The sequence below is a fragment of the Eptesicus fuscus genome, chromosome 1 (assembly GCF_027574615.1).
Source record: "Eptesicus fuscus isolate TK198812 chromosome 1, DD_ASM_mEF_20220401, whole genome shotgun sequence".
Classification (NCBI taxonomy): Eukaryota; Metazoa; Chordata; class Mammalia; order Chiroptera; family Vespertilionidae; genus Eptesicus; species Eptesicus fuscus.
Genome location: NC_072473.1, coordinates 61,298,303 through 61,314,169, shown reverse-complemented (window position 1 = coordinate 61,314,169; position 15,867 = coordinate 61,298,303). Strand labels below are relative to the sequence as shown.

Genomic DNA, 15,867 nt, shown 5'->3' with positions numbered 1-15,867 from the left:
GCAAATGGCACTACATTAAATTAAAAAGCTTTGCACGGCAAAAGAAACCATCAACAAAATGAAAAGGGAACCCGCTGAATGGGAGAACATATTTTCCAATGACACATTGCTTAAGGGGTTAATTTCTAAAATATATATAGAACTTATATAACACCAGGAAGACAAAGAATCCAATTTAAAAAATGACAAAAGGGAGCAGGAGTTGCCCCATAAGCCAAATCAGGGGGGATAAATGAATAAGTGGGGGCGACCCTGAGGGGCTCCAGGGAAGTTGTAGCCATCATGACCACCTTCCCAACCAAGATGGATCCTCTCATCCGGGGAGTATCACCCACCCCTAGCAAGATTCCGGTTCACTCAAAGTGACACCCGACTCTCCCCACAGTCAAGCCCTGAGACCTGGATCAAGAGAACCAAGATCCAAAGAAATTGGAGCAGAAGTTCGGTACTCAATGTCCCTTTTTTGACTCAGCAGGCCCCAGACCAAAAGCCAAACGTGAAACATAGAAGTCAGAGAGATTGGTGGGGAGCACTCTGCTCCGTATTCTATTGGAGGAGCTCAGTCTTAGCCCTAAGGAACAAAATATAGGGCCTGGGTGCCCTCCCCAGAAAGAGATTCCAGAGGTCATAGAGTTTGTGGCTGACCCTAAGGCCCTGGCTACCATACTGTCAGGTGAGGGGCTGAAGAGCGGTCATCTGGGGCACCAGCCCAGACTGGCTCAGAGAGTACTGGTTCGAGGGAGCCAGGGAGGCACCATCCGGAAGGGCCAGGGTACCTGCAGCTCTACATATTTTGGTCCGAGAACCCCCTAAAACCAACTGGACCCTTCCAGGGCTTCCTGCTTTTCAAGGACCAGGACCCTGCAGCTAGACCTTGTGCACCCAGAAGCTAGAGGCTGTGATTCCACCTTCAGGAACTTCCTTTCACCCCTCTGCTCGCCCCACCTTCCAAGAGCTAAAAAGAGAGACAGGTGTTAGCAGGGGGATTGTAGTGAGCCAGGCCTCAGGATTGCACCTGGAGACCCCAGTCCAGCCTGCTTCCTCTCTCCCGGAAGGAGAACATGAAGTAGTCACTCACTCAGATGAAGGAGGAAGGAGCGCTCTCGGTCTGGCCTAGTGGGTTTCATTAAGAGAATGCCGGAAGCTAACCCACACCAAGGACAGCCGTGACTGCCACCTGATGCTCTCCCCTGGCCATGTGCTGCTACCATCCATTCCCTGTCCATCCCCCCTTGGATTGGCTCAGCGTATTCCCTCCCCTGGCTCCTCAGCTCCTCCCTCATATTCATTGTTACAGCATCTTGCCATTCACCCCCAAACCTAGTTCACATCCCCATCCCATCAGTCCTAAAAGCTCAGCCGGCCCAATGTTTGAGTGGCCTCTGTCCTCAGTCTTGCACTGAAAAGCCTGCCCTGCTCTGGGAACAGATTGCAGTCCAGTTATTTCACCAGGAGAGATCTGAGAAACCGCCATGGCAACTCCTCATGGACCCACCCTAGTAGAACCCCCAACATCTAAGAGCTGAAGATGCAGCGCATTGTACCTTGAAGCAGCTTTTGCAACAGAAGGTAGAGCGGCTGGCAGGGAGTAAGTGTGCCCCCCTTAATGGAAGCTCCTCTCTGGATATGGTTGAACTTCAGTCCCTGCTGGCAGAATTCCTAGGACCCTGAATGCCCCAGAGCATAATTCTGGGGCTTTTCGCCTTCCTGAACTGTTACAGCACTCTGGACTGCCAAAGCCCTGCTTTCTAGAAGTGTGTGGGGAACCACAGCTCTGCCCTGGAGCAGAGTCTGAGGCAGCTCAGCCCTGCCCTCCAGCAGAGCCAGGGCCCCCAGAGCCATGCCATAGGAGGGAGCCTGAGATACCAGAGCCTACCACCCAGAAACAGTCTGAGGTATCTGAGGCCTGCCCTCCCATAGAACCTGGATCAATTCAGGCCTGCTCCCAGAGGCAGACTCGACTTCCAGAGCCCTCCCCTGGGGTAGAGCCTGAGACATCAGAGGCCTGCTGTCTAGAGCCTAGGAGTACAGAGTCTAGTCCACAGTCCTGCTGTGGTCAGTGGGATCCAGCGACCACCAGTGTGATCTTCTCCTCTGAACACGCACTTTGTACCAGCCCCCTTATCTGCTGACTCCAGTCTCTGAGGCCCCCAGCAGGCCAGGCAGGCCGCAGCATTCTGGCTTCTCGAACCCTGGCCCTGAGGCAGTGCCTCAAAGCATGTCTGACCACCATCTGCTGCTTCCATGAGGCACACCTGGATGATGAGTGTGCCTTCTACACCAGCCGAGACCCTCCTTCAGACCCCTCTCGGGTCTGCACCAATCCTGTTGCCAAGTTATTGGACTGACAGGATGCCCTGTGTTTTATTCCAATTGGTTCTGCAGCCACTCCGGACTCTCCGACATGAGGCACCCACTTCCACCCGCTCGTGCCCTGTCTTGATCCTTCCTTTTAGCCCTTATATTTTTGGTCCACACCATGGGATTGGGAATCTGGGATTCAACACCTTTTTATCCTTCAATAAAGTTTCTAAAGTGTCTCGGGGAAAAAATGAACAAAGGATCTGAATAGACACTTCTCCAAAGAGGACATATAGATAGGCAATAGACATATCAAAAAATACTCATCATCACTAATCATCAGAGAAATGCACATTAAAACCACAATAAGATATCACCTTACACCTGTCAGAATGGCTAGCATTAATAAATCAACAAACAAGTGCTGATGAGAATATGGAGAAAAGGGAGCCCTAGTGCACTGTTGGTGGGAATGCAGACTGGAGCAGCCAGTGGAAAACAGTATGGGATTTCCTCAAAAAATTAAAAATTGAACTGCCTTTTGGCTCAGCAATCCCACTTTTGGGACTATATCCTAAAGACGTTGAAACACTAATTTGAAAGAATATATGCACCCCTATATGCATAGGAACATTATTTACAATAGCCAAGATTTGGAAACAACCCAAGTGCTCATCAGTAGATGAGTGGTGTTCCATGGTACATTTACACAATGGAATACTATACAGTTGTAAAAAAAAAAGGAAATTTTATCTTTTGTGACAGCATGGATAGGCCTGGAGATTATTAGCTAAGTGAAATATGCTAGACAGATAAAGGCAAACACCATATGATATCACTTATGTGTGGGTTCTAAAGAGCAAAATAAACAGGAACAAAATAGAAACAGAGGCATGGATACATGAAACAGACTAACAGCTATCAGAAGGGAGTGGAATTGGGATCTGGAAAAAAGAAAGTGAGGGGATTATAAAAAAAAAAAAAACACTTATATATAAAACAGATACAGATAACAGTGTGGTGATATCCAGAGGGAAAGGAGGGTGGGTGTTGATAGAGGTGGGCTAATGGGGGAAAATGGGGTCAGAAAGGGATCTTGCTTGGGGCAATGGGTGCAGATGATGTTTTATTGAGTCACTAGAAGCCTGGTGCACAAATTTGTGCATGGGTGGGGTTCCTCGGCCTGGCTGACAATTGGGGCTGATCTGGGCTGCCTTGCCCAGTCCCAGTGGGGCCTATTGGGGACAGCCGGCTGGCTGGAGGGAGAGACCACAGGAGATTGGCCAGCCGCTGGAGGTTGGCTGTGGGAGCACACTGACCAACAGGGGGCAGCTCCTGCATTGAGTGTCTTCTGCCCCCTGGTGGTCAGTGCATGTCATAGCTAGCAGTCGACTGGTTATTCAGTCGACTGGTCATACATAATGGTCACTTAGGCTTATATATATATATATATATATATATATATATATATATATATACATATATATATCTTATATATATATATATATATATATCCTATCTAATAAAGAGGGAATATGCTAATTGACCCTCACATCATCACAAAGATGGCGGCACCCACAGCCAAAAAGTAGGGAATATGTTAATTGAACTGCCCCGCCCTTAAAGATGGTGGTGCCCAAAGCCAATAAGGAGGGAATATGAATATGCTAATTGACTACCACACCTTCAAAGATGGCAGTGCCCATAACCACAATATGGAGGCGCCCAGTCCCTTCAGCCCCCCAGCTGCCCAGGGCCGCCTGAGGCTCAGGCAACCAGGCCCAGCCGAGGCTTGCACTGCTGGCAGTGGCAGCAGCAGAGGTGTGATGGGGGCAGCACCTTCCCCTGATCGCTGGGTCACCTCTCACCCCTGAGGGCTCCCGGACTGTGAGAGGGGGCAGGCCGGGCTGAGGGACCCCCTGTTCCAGTGCATGAATTTTCATGCACCGGGCCTCTAGTATATAGATAGATAGATGATAGATAGATAGATAGATAGATAGATAGATAGATAGATATAGATATACTTGAAACCTGTATGGTATTGCAAATCAATGTCACCCCAATACTAAATTCAATTAAAAATAATAAAACCTAAAACAAAAAAAAGATGAAAATGGAAAAAAGAAGCTCAAATTAAACATAAAGCAAGCAAATGGAAGGAATTAATACAGACTGTACTGAATGTTAATGAAATAGAGAGTGAAAAAACAAACAGAAAAAACAACAGAACAAAAAGTGGGTTCTTTGAACAGTTCAGCGAAAATTTAAAACTTTGAGGTAGATTAACCAGGAATAAAAAAAAAAAGATTATATTACCAAGATCATAAATATATAAAGGGACTACAAAACACTCATAAATTTAAAGAAGTAATTATTAAAAGATACTATAAATAATTGCATGCCAACAAATTTCGTAATTTAAATAAAATGGAAATATTCCTAGATAGGCACAAACTACTGAAAGTGACAAGAGAAAAAGTAGCCGATTTGAATAGAAAAAATAGTCTTATCCAGAAATTGCATTAATAATCAGTGATATACTCACAAAGCAAAGTTCTAGCTAAATGGTTTTACTGTGTAGTCTAGCAAACATTTTAAAGAATTGATAGAAATTTTCACAAACTCTTCCAAAAACAATAAAACGGAACAATTCACAGCTCTTTCTCTTTTTTTTGCTTACATTTTATTTTTATTTTTTAAATTTAAATTTAGTGGGGTAATGTTGATTAATAAGATTATATATGTTTCAAGTACACAATTCTATAATACATCATCTGTATATTGCATGGTCTGCACACCACCCAAAATCAGACGTTCTGTTACCATATATTTTACCACATTTCATTTACTACCCCCACAACCCTTCCCTGTGGTAACCACCATACTATCCTCTATGTCTGAGGGTTTTTTTTTTTGCATTTTTAAAAAACTTTATTGTTGAATGTATCGCAAATGTCTCCCTCCCCCCCTCTTTAATGTGTCTATAAGTTTTTGTTTGTTTTTCTTGGTTTTTCCTTTGTTGCTTTCAGTTTTATATCCCACAAATGAGTGAAATTATGTGGTTTTAACTTTTTCTGTCTGACTTATTTTGCTTTTCAGTGTTATTCTAATATAAAACCAAAGGTATAAAATAAAGAAAAATATCTATAGATAAATATCAGATATTAAAAAGCCTCAAAAAAGTACTAACCAAGTGAATCCAGCAGCATATTAAATGAATTATACACCATGTTCATCTGGGATTTATCCCAGGAATTCAATGTAGATTTATCATCCAAATATTCACTCAATTTAATACACCAAACTAATAGTTTACAAAACAGAAACATATGATTTTCCACAGAATTTTAAAAAACCACAATTGATGAAACCTAACACTATTTCATGACAAAAGCACTGAACAAAGAATAAAAAGAGAATCTCACAGCTTGACAAAATGTATCTATAAAAAATATCATACTTTATGGTGAAAGACTGCATCCAAATCCCACAGGAACAAGAATAAGTCAAGAATGTGTGCTCTTAATACTTCCATTGTCCTAGAGATTCTCATTGGGGCAGTTAGTCAAGAAAAAAGACATAAAAGGCATACAGATTGGAAAGGAAAAAGTAAAACTATCTTTGTTTGTAAATAACATGATTTGTACATAAATATTTCAGGGAATCCAATTAAAATATTAGAACTAATAACTGAATTCAGAAAATTTTCAAGATATAGATAGAAAAATCAATTGTATTGCTATATACTATCAATGAACAAACTGACAATGAAATTAAGAAACAATTGTATTTACAATACAATACATAAGAATAATTTTAATAGAAGTGCAAATTTGTATCATGAAAGGTAAAAAATTTCCTTAAAATAATTTAGAGATCAAATAAGTGGAAAGTTATTCGAAGGCCATTGATAAGAAGACTTATTATTGTTAAGACTTAATATTGTTAATATTGTAATCCTCCCCAATAGATCAATAGAGTTAATGCTTCCCTAACGGAATCTAAAATGGCTCAATGTGTACAAATTGCCAAGCTAATCCTAAAATTCATAGGGACTTAAAGGAAGTCCATAAAATCCAAAACTATCCAGAAAAGGAAAAATAACATTTGAGGACTGAAAATACTTATATATTTAGAACCTAAGGCAAAGAAAAAATAATCATGGCAGTGTGGTATCAGCATAAGAATGGATATATAGATCAATGGAATAGAATTGAGAGTCCAGAAATAAATCCTTACATTTATAGTCAACTGATTTTCAGCAAGGGTGGCAAGACAGTTCAATGGAAAAATAACAGTCTTCTTGGCAAATGGAAATTGGATAATTGGACATCCACATGACAAAGAATGAAGTTGGACCCCTCATCTCATGCCATATTAAAAAATGAACTCAAAATGGATCACAGACACTAATGTATGGGCTAAATGTATAAAATTTTTAGAAGAAAATATAGAAGTAAAATTACATATTTTTGGATTAGGCAATAGTTTCTTATATATGACACCTAAATCACAAACAACCAAAGAAAAAAATAAATTGGACTTGATCAAAATTAAAATTTTTTATTTGGAGTGATATTGGTTAATAAAATTATATAGGTTTTGGGTATACAATTCTATAATACATCATCTGTATATTTTATTGTGTGTTCACCACCCCAATATTTGTGCATCAAAGGACATTAACATAAAAGTAAAAAGATAACCCACAATATGGAAGAAAATATTTGCAAATAATATATCTGATAAGGGACTTGTATTGAGAATATATGGAGAGCTCTTATAACTCAATAATAAAAATCAACTCAATAAAGAAAACTAGGCATTTCTCCAAGTAAGAAAGAAATATAACAAATAGGCACATAAAAAGATGTTCTAGATTATTAGTTAGGAGGGAGATGCAAATTCAAACCACAATGTGATATCCTTTCACACTCACTAAGATATCTGTAATTAAAAAGAGAAACATAAAATGACAGGTAATGGTGAGAAAGTGGGGAACTTGAAAACCTGTGCATCACTAGTGATAATGTAAAATGATTCAGCCACTGTGGAACAATTTGTAGATCCTCAGTAATATAAAAATAGAATTGTTATAAGATAGCTCAGCAATTCATATATATACTATGTGTACCAGTTAATAATGCAGATATTTTTTCAATAGATGGAGTTACACATTTTTTGATATATATGGGATTTGATATGTATGCTATTTTGTTGTATTGACAGCAAGCTTCAAAACTTCATATGTCAAATATGCTGAAGGTATTAACATCATAAATATTTTTACGCTTAAAAATGTCAAATGTCATGCCAAAAAAAGAGCATTTGCAGGAAGTTTTAATTCATTACTTTATTTTGAAGAAAAAGTTATCGTATACTTCGGGAAGCTTATGGTGAACGTGCTCCATCTCAATATACTTGTGAACACTGGTTTAAATGCTTTAAAAGTGATGATTTCAATGTGAAAAACAAAGAACATCCAGGTCAACCGAAAAAGTTTGAAGACCAACAGTTACAAGCATTATTAGATGAAGATGCATGTCAAACTCAAAAACAACTTGCAGAAAGTTTAAACGTTGCTCAGCAAACAATTTCTGATTGTTTATAATCAATGGGAAAGATTTTAAAGGAAGGAAAATGGGTGCCACATCAACTGAACGAAAGACAAATGGAAAATTAAAAAATAATCAGCAAAATGTGGCTTCAATGGCATGAAAAAAAGTCTTTTTTTGCATCGATTGTGTCTGGTGATGAAAAGTGGATTTCATTTGAGATTCCCAAATTCAAAAAATCATGGATTGATCCAGGTCAACCATCAACATTGACTGCAAGGCCAAATCACTTCGGAAAGAAGATAATGCTCTGCATTTGGTGGGATCAGGAAGGTGTGGTGTATTTATTATGAGCTTCTAAAACCAGGTGAAACTGTTAATACTAATCGCTACTGACAACAAATAATTTGAACCATGCTTTGATCCTAAAATGATCAGAATGGGCCAGAAGACATAGCAAAGTAATTTTGCTTCATGATAACACACCATCACACACTTTAAAACCAGTTAAAGACATGTTAAAAGATATTGCCTGGGAAGTATAACCTACCCACCGTATTCACCAGACCTTGCTCCTTCAGATTACCACTTGTTCTGATCAATGGCACACACAATTTCTTAGTAGCACTTCAAAACATACGAAAAAGTGGAAAATTAGGTCTTTGAATGGTTTGCCTCAAAACAAGAAAAGTTCTATTGGGACAGTACCCATAAATTGCCTAAAGATGGGGAAAATGTGTAGCTAGAGATGGACATTACTTTGAATAAAGCACTTTTGTTTCTCTTGAAATTATCATGTTTTCTTTGATTACAAAATCCGCATTATTAACTGGTACACCTAGTATACATATATATCTATAATAATAAAAGCATAATATGCTAATTAGACAGGACATCCTTCCAGACAATTACCTTCTGGACAAAGCCACGGTGGCAGGGACCAAGGCAGCCACCACGGCAGCAAGAGCCGAGCCCCTTACATGAATTTCATGCTTCGGGCCTCTAATATATATGTATATATGCATATATGTGTGTATATATTTATATCTTCTATATAATAAAAGCCTAATATGCTAAGTGTCCAGTCATCCAGTGGCCTGTAGACTATTCAACCAATCAAAGCGTAATATGCTAATGATATGCTAAGGCTGCTCAACTGCTCACTATGAGGTTCACTGACCACCAGGGGGCAGACGCTCTGACCAGTAGGTTAGCTTGCTGCTGGGGTCCAGCCAATTGGCACTGAGCAAGATGGGCTGGATACACCCTGGAGCCCTCCCGTGGCCCCTCCCTGGCCCCGATCGTGCACCAGTGGGGTCCCTCGCCCTGACCTGCACCTTCTCACAATCTGAGACACCTCGGGGGATGTCAGAGAGCCAGTTTCACCCCAATCCCACAGGCCACTACTCTCAGGAGGGCACCAGATACAGGGCTCATGGCTAGCATGTGCTGCTGAGGTGGCACTAGACTCTCCTGATCAGGACTGATTGGGAACGAAGTGGGGCCGGGATGAGCAGGAGCAGCGTGTAGGAGCTGAAGGCGTCATTGGACTGTGGGTTTCAGCTGGATCCCCATAGGTCACCCCCAGAAAAACAGACTGAGACACAATGTAATTATTATAGCACTAGAGGCTCGTTCCCCGGGATCAGGCCTAAACTGGCAGTTGGACATTCCCCAAGGGGTCCCAGATTGGAGACGTTGCAGGCCGGGCTGAAGGACACCCCTCCTGTATGAATTTCGTGCACTGGGCCTCTAGTGTTCTCATAATAAACACTTTTTATTAAAAAATTAAAAATAAAAAAATATTAAATGCTTGTCAACAATTTTTGCTTTACATAAATAATAAAATCTAGACATGATTATGACACAATTCTCTGAATGCTTTGCTGTGAGGCATGTTAAAACACTCCTAAGATACAATTTATTTAATAATTATAATGCAATTGGTTTTCTTTTTTTTAATTCACCCGAGGATATGTTTTTATTGATTTTTAGTGAGAGAGGAAAATAGAGAGAGAGATAGAAGCATCAATGTGAGAGAAAAAGATCAATCACATGTGCCCTGACTGGGGATCAAATCTGCAACTATTTGGCATATGGGACAACACCCAACCAACTTATCCACCCAGCCAGGAATAATGTCATTGATGTACAGTTATCCAAAGGTACTGAACATGTTTATGGCATTGATTGTGGTAATGGTTTTACAGATACAACTTATCTCCAAAGTTGTCAATTTGCATATATTAAATGTGTACAGCCTTTTATATGTTAATCATACATTAATAGAATCCTATCTAATAAAAGAGTAACATGCAAATTGACCATAACTCCACTACACCCACAAGCCACGCCCACCAGCCAATCAGGAGCAAGTATGCAAATTAACCCAACCAAGATGGCTGTGGCCATGGAGTGAGCAGGAGGCTAGGGTTTCCCCGGCAATGGAGGAAGCCAAACTTCCTGGCCATCCCAGGCCTCCACTCAAGGCTACAAAGTTTCAATTATAGAAGATAAATAAATCCCAGATACCAGGGCCTCCGCTTGGTAGCTGGGGGGTGTGGTCAGCCTGAAAACCACTACAGGCCCCTTGCCCAGGCCACCCCATGTCCCAAGGGAATCCCCACCCTGATCTGGTACACCCTTCAGGACAAACCAGCCAGCCTCCACCCATACACCAGGCCTCTATCCTATCTAATAAAAGAGTAATATGCAAATTGACAGTCACTCCAACACACATGATGGCTGTCCCCATGTGGACACAAGATAGCCGGCAGGGGAGGGACAAGGTCTGCAAGGGAGGGCTGTTGTGGGTGATCAGGCCAGCAGGGGAGGGCAGTGGGAGAAACCAGGCCTGCAAGGGAGGACAGTTGGAAGCGATCAAGCTTGCAGGTGAGGGCAGTTAGGGGTGACCAGGCCGGCAGAGGAGGGAAGTTGGGGGTGACTATCCTGCAGGGAAGGGCAGTTAGGGTTAACTAGGCCTGCAGGGGAGGGCAGTTAGGGGCAAACAGGATGGCAGGGGAGCAGTTAGGTATCAATCAAGCAGGCAGGAGAGTAGTTAGGTGGTGATCAGGCTGGCAGGCAGAAGCGGTTAGAGGCAATCAGGAAGGCAGGCAGGCGAGCAGTTGGGAGCCAGCAATCCTGGATTGTGAGAGGGATGTCTCACTGCCAGGGATCGGGCCTAAATGGGCAGTCGCACATCCCTCAAGGGGTCCCAGATTGGAGAGGGTGCAGACTGGGCTGAGGAACACCCTCCCGTGCATGAATTTTATGCACCATGCCTCTAGTTGTTTATAAAAATAAACCACAAAACAAACCAAAGCAAGCAAACAAAACAAAACAAAACTGATGAACTGTAGAGCAATTTCAACCAAGGCAATTCTCAGTATAATACTATGAAAAATAACTTTATCAGATATGTCTCCTACCTCCTGAAAAATCTTTACAAGGATTACAACTCTATCGCTTTTCAAAATTTAAACAAAAGAAGTCTTTAATGACAAGTTCAAGTGCAAAATCCTACTGTTAGCTAAAGAAAGTATTGCTTAGGGTTAACTCTGCAATCAAATTCAGTTAATTATAGACTCTTAACACAGCACTTTGAATTATACTGGGTGAATTGCAGAATGATTATTTTACTACAAAATAACATAAAAAATTTGTGAGACTCCTGTGAGTATGTTAATGAAACAATCATTTATGAGCTCCTGGGCCAACCCAAGGTGTTTGCTGATTTTGATCAAAGACTGAATTATAGCTTTATTACTCATTGATCATGGCTCATTGTCAGTTGAAAACTGTCATTCAAAGAAGTCTCTCACAATCACCTCTTAATAACCATAGGGCACTTTTTCAAAAATCCAGCAAAAACTCAGCCTATTGTGACCCTATCAAAACTGGATAGTGGGGCAATATTTTAGCTGAAAGTTTCTTGTGACCAGTAAAGAAAAGAAAAAATGTACAGTATAATAAAGATTGCCTATATTAGAAATTGTTCTTATATGCCTTATCTTGTTATTTCTAAACATCGACCTCAATGTTCTTATTTCTTTTCCCTCATTCTTTCCTAATTCCTCTCATTATCTCCTCTATTGTCCCCAATCTGGACCTGCCTTAATTCTGTTTCAACAGGATTCTATTCTCACATGATTTATTTGATAAAAAATAGTATGTTGGCTGTATTAATTAACATCCTCCTACGTTTCATGCATTTTAAAGAGATCTCCTGAAATCAATAACTTAGTTGTATAAAACTGACAATAGTTAAATTTTATTAAATTTTAAACTAATTAGAACATCGTTTGAAGCCACACATACTAAGAGGAGCTTGAGAAATCTATAAAAAGCATAAAAGAGGTCAAGGAGGATAAAAAAACTCTAAATTCAATACCTGACTCCACTACAAATTAGTTATGTGAAATTGGGTAATTTACTTCTTTGAGTTTCTTATCTAAAAAATGTAATTAGTAATGGTACTTAATCATTATATTAAATTGTTGGTAAAGTTTGAATAAAATATTTATTCAGCTATCTCCTGCTACTGTTTTTTGCAAGTAGTATGTGCTAAATTCTCTTAGTTTCCTTTTTCACATCACTGAAAATGATCAAGAAAAATTGAATGATTATTAGAACCCAGGCTGTAGAGCAGTGGTTCTCAACCTTTCTAATGCCGCTACCCTTTAATACAGTTCCTCATGTGGTGACCCCCAAACATAAAATTATTTTCGTTGCTACTTCATAACTGTAATTTTGCTACTGTTATGAATCATAATGTAAATATCTGTGTTTTCCGATGGTCTTAGGCGACTCTGCTAGCAGAGAACCACTGCTGTAGAGCCTAATACCATCAGAAAACACAGATATTTACATTACAATTCATAACAGTAGCAAAATTACAGTTATGAAGTAGCAATGAAAATAATTTTATGTGTGGGGGTCACCACAACATTAGGAACTTTATTAAATGGTCATGGCATTAGAAAGGTTGAGAACCACTGCCGTAGAGAGAACTTGGACTTCTTAAATAAATAAGAGAGGCCACTACTAAGAATAGCTGCTCACAGTTATCTTTGTTGAAAAGGGTAGTATAGCTGGCAAGCCTTTCTGAAGAACTCAACTCTCTAGTATAACTGTAGCTGATTACTAAAACTGTATTGTGTTATGCACTGATCTTCAGTTTTTATAGTATTGATATACATACATTTACACTAATAAAATAGAAATATGCAAATTGACCATCCCTCTGCTACACCCACAAGCCAATCAGGAGTGAGTATACAAAGTAACCCAACAAATATGGCGGCGGCCATGGAGCTGGAGCGAGCAGGAGGCTTGGGTTGCCCCCAGCGACAGAGGAAGCCAAACTTCCCACGTGCCCTGGCCTCTGTTCATGGAATGGCTGGGGGCCTGGGTCGCTGGGGGGCATGGCCATCCTGAAAATGGCCCTCAGCCCCTTACCCAGGCTGGCCACGCCCCCATGGAGTAAGAGTCCCCACTGTGGGGTGTGGCCAGCCTGCAAACAGCCATCAGACCCTCACCAAGGCTTGACAGGCACCCCAGTGGGGACCCCCAACCCTGAAGGGGGTGTGGCCAACCTGAAAACAGCCATCAGCCCCTCACCCAGGCTGGCCATGCCCTCAAAGCAGGGACCCTTACTCCATGGAGGCATGGCCGGCCTGAAAACTACCACAGGTCCCTCACCCAGGCTGCCCCACACCCCAAGGGAACCCCCACCCTGATCTGGGACACCCTTCAAGGCAAACCAGCTGGCCTCCACCTGTACACCAGGCCTCTATACTAATAAAAGGGTAATATGCTAATTAGACTGGGACACCTTCCAGGAGACCTTCCGGATGTTCTTCTAGACAAAGCCATGATGGTGGGGCCAAGGTAGAGGCGGTTAGAGGCCAAGAGGGGAAGGCAGTTGTGGTTGATCAGGTCGGGGGGGGCATTGGGGGTGATCATGCTGGCAGGGGGGGCAGTTGGGTTGAGCAGACCAGCAGGGTGCCAGTTGGGGGCAAGCAGGCCATCAGTGGGGGTGAGTTGGGGGTGATTAGCACAGAAGGGGGGCACTTTGGAGTGAGCAGGCCAGCAGGAGGCAGTTGGGGGTGAGCAGGCCAGTGGGGAGGGAAGGTGGTGGCAAGCAGGCTAGCAGGGTCTGCAGTTGAGGGTGAGGGTGGGCACACTGGCATGGGGGGGGGCTGTTGGGGGTGATTAGGCTGGCAGGGGGTTATTTGGCAGCGAGCAGGCCGGCAGAGGAGGTCAGTTGGTAGTGAGCAGTCCAGCAGGCAGAGTGGTTAGGGGCAATCAGGCAGGCAGGCAGGCAGGTGAATAGTTAGGAGCCAGCAGTCCCGGATTGCGAGAGAGATCTCCGACTGCCAGTTTTGGCCCGATCACTGTAAACCGGCAGTAGGACATCCTTTGAGGGGTCCCAGATTGGAGAGGGTGCAAGCAGGGCTGAGGGACACCCCCCCATGCACAAATTTTGTGCACTGGGCCACTAAATATATATATTATTGATTTCAGAGAGGAAGAAAGAGAAAGAGAAAGATAGAAACATACTATATAATAAACGCCTGTGCTAAGTGTCCGGTTGTCTGGTCAGCCATTCAACCAACCAAAGCATAATATTATCTAATAAAAGAGTAATATGCAAATTAACCATCACTCCACCACGCCCACCAGCCACGCCCACCAGCCAATCAGGAGCAAGCATGCAAATTAATCCCAAACAAGATGGCTGTGGCCACAGACCGAGCAGGAGGGAGGCTTGGCTTTCCCTGGCGATGGAGGAAGCTAAGCTTTCCACACACCCTGGCGGGCCCAGGCCTCCAATTAAGGCTACAAAGTTTCAATTATAGAAGATAAATAAATCCCAACAAAAATGGCGGCAGCCATGGAGCTGAAGAGAGCAGGAGGCTAGGGTTGCCCCCAGCAATGGAGGAGTCCAAGCTTTTGCAGCCCTGACCTGTCTTGGCCTCTGCTTAAGGCTACAAAGTCTCAATTATAGAGGATAAATAAATTCCAACAGAAATGGCTGCCGCCACGGAGTGAGCAGGAGGTTTGGCTCCACTCTAGGCTACAAAGTTTCAATTGTAGAAGATAAATAAATTCCAGATATCAGGGCCTCCACTTGGGTCGCCGGGGGTGGGGGGTGGCCAGCCTGCAATCCACCACAAGCCCCTCACCCAGGCCACTCCATGCCCCAAGGGAACCCCCACCCTGATCCGGGACATCCTTCAGTGCAAACCAGCTGGCCCCCACCCATGCACCAGGCCTCTATCCTCTCTAATAAAAGAGTAATATGCAGATTGACCATCACTCCAACACGCAAGATGGCTGCCCCATGTGGTCAAAGATCCTGCCCCCATGTTGACACAAGATGGCCACCACAAGATGACCAGCAGGGAAGGGCAGTGGGAGGGACCAGGCCTGCAAGGGAGGGCAATTGGGGGTGATCAAGTCTGCAGGAGAGAGCAATTAGGGGTGGCCAGGCTGGCAGAGGAAGGAAGTTGGGGGTGACCAGGCCTGCAGGGAAGGGCAGTTGGTGGGGACCCAGGCCTGCAGGGGAGAGCAGGTGGGGGGGACTAGACCGGCAGGGGAGGGCAGTTAAGGGTGCCCAGGCCTGCAGGGGAGGGCAGTTAGGGGTGACCAGGCCTGCAGGGGAGGGAAGTTAGGGGCAAACAGGCTGGCAGGGGTGCAGTTAGGCATCAATCAGGCCGGCAGGGTTGTGGTTAGGGGGTGATCAGGCTGGCAGGCAGAAGCGGTTAGTGGCAATCAGGCAGGCAGGCAGGCGAGCAGTTGGGAGCCAGCAGTGCTGGATTGTGAGAGGGATGTCCGACAGCCTGTTTAGGCCCAATCCCAGTGGTATAGGGCCTAAAAGGGCAGTCGGACATCCCTCCAGGGGTCCCAGATTAGAGAGGGTGCAGGCTGGGCTGAGGGACACCCCTCTGTGCATGAATTTCGTGCACTGGACCTCTAGTATGCTAATAATATCCTAAGGCTGCTCAAC

General features: G+C 43.2%; 1 pseudogene; it reads left to right on the top strand.

Moving 5' to 3' along the window:
* Positions 1-282: 282 nt before the first annotated feature.
* On the top strand, positions 283-2,408 carry LOC103300430 (tastin-like; annotated as a pseudogene).
* Positions 2,409-15,867: the final 13,459 nt, after the last annotated feature.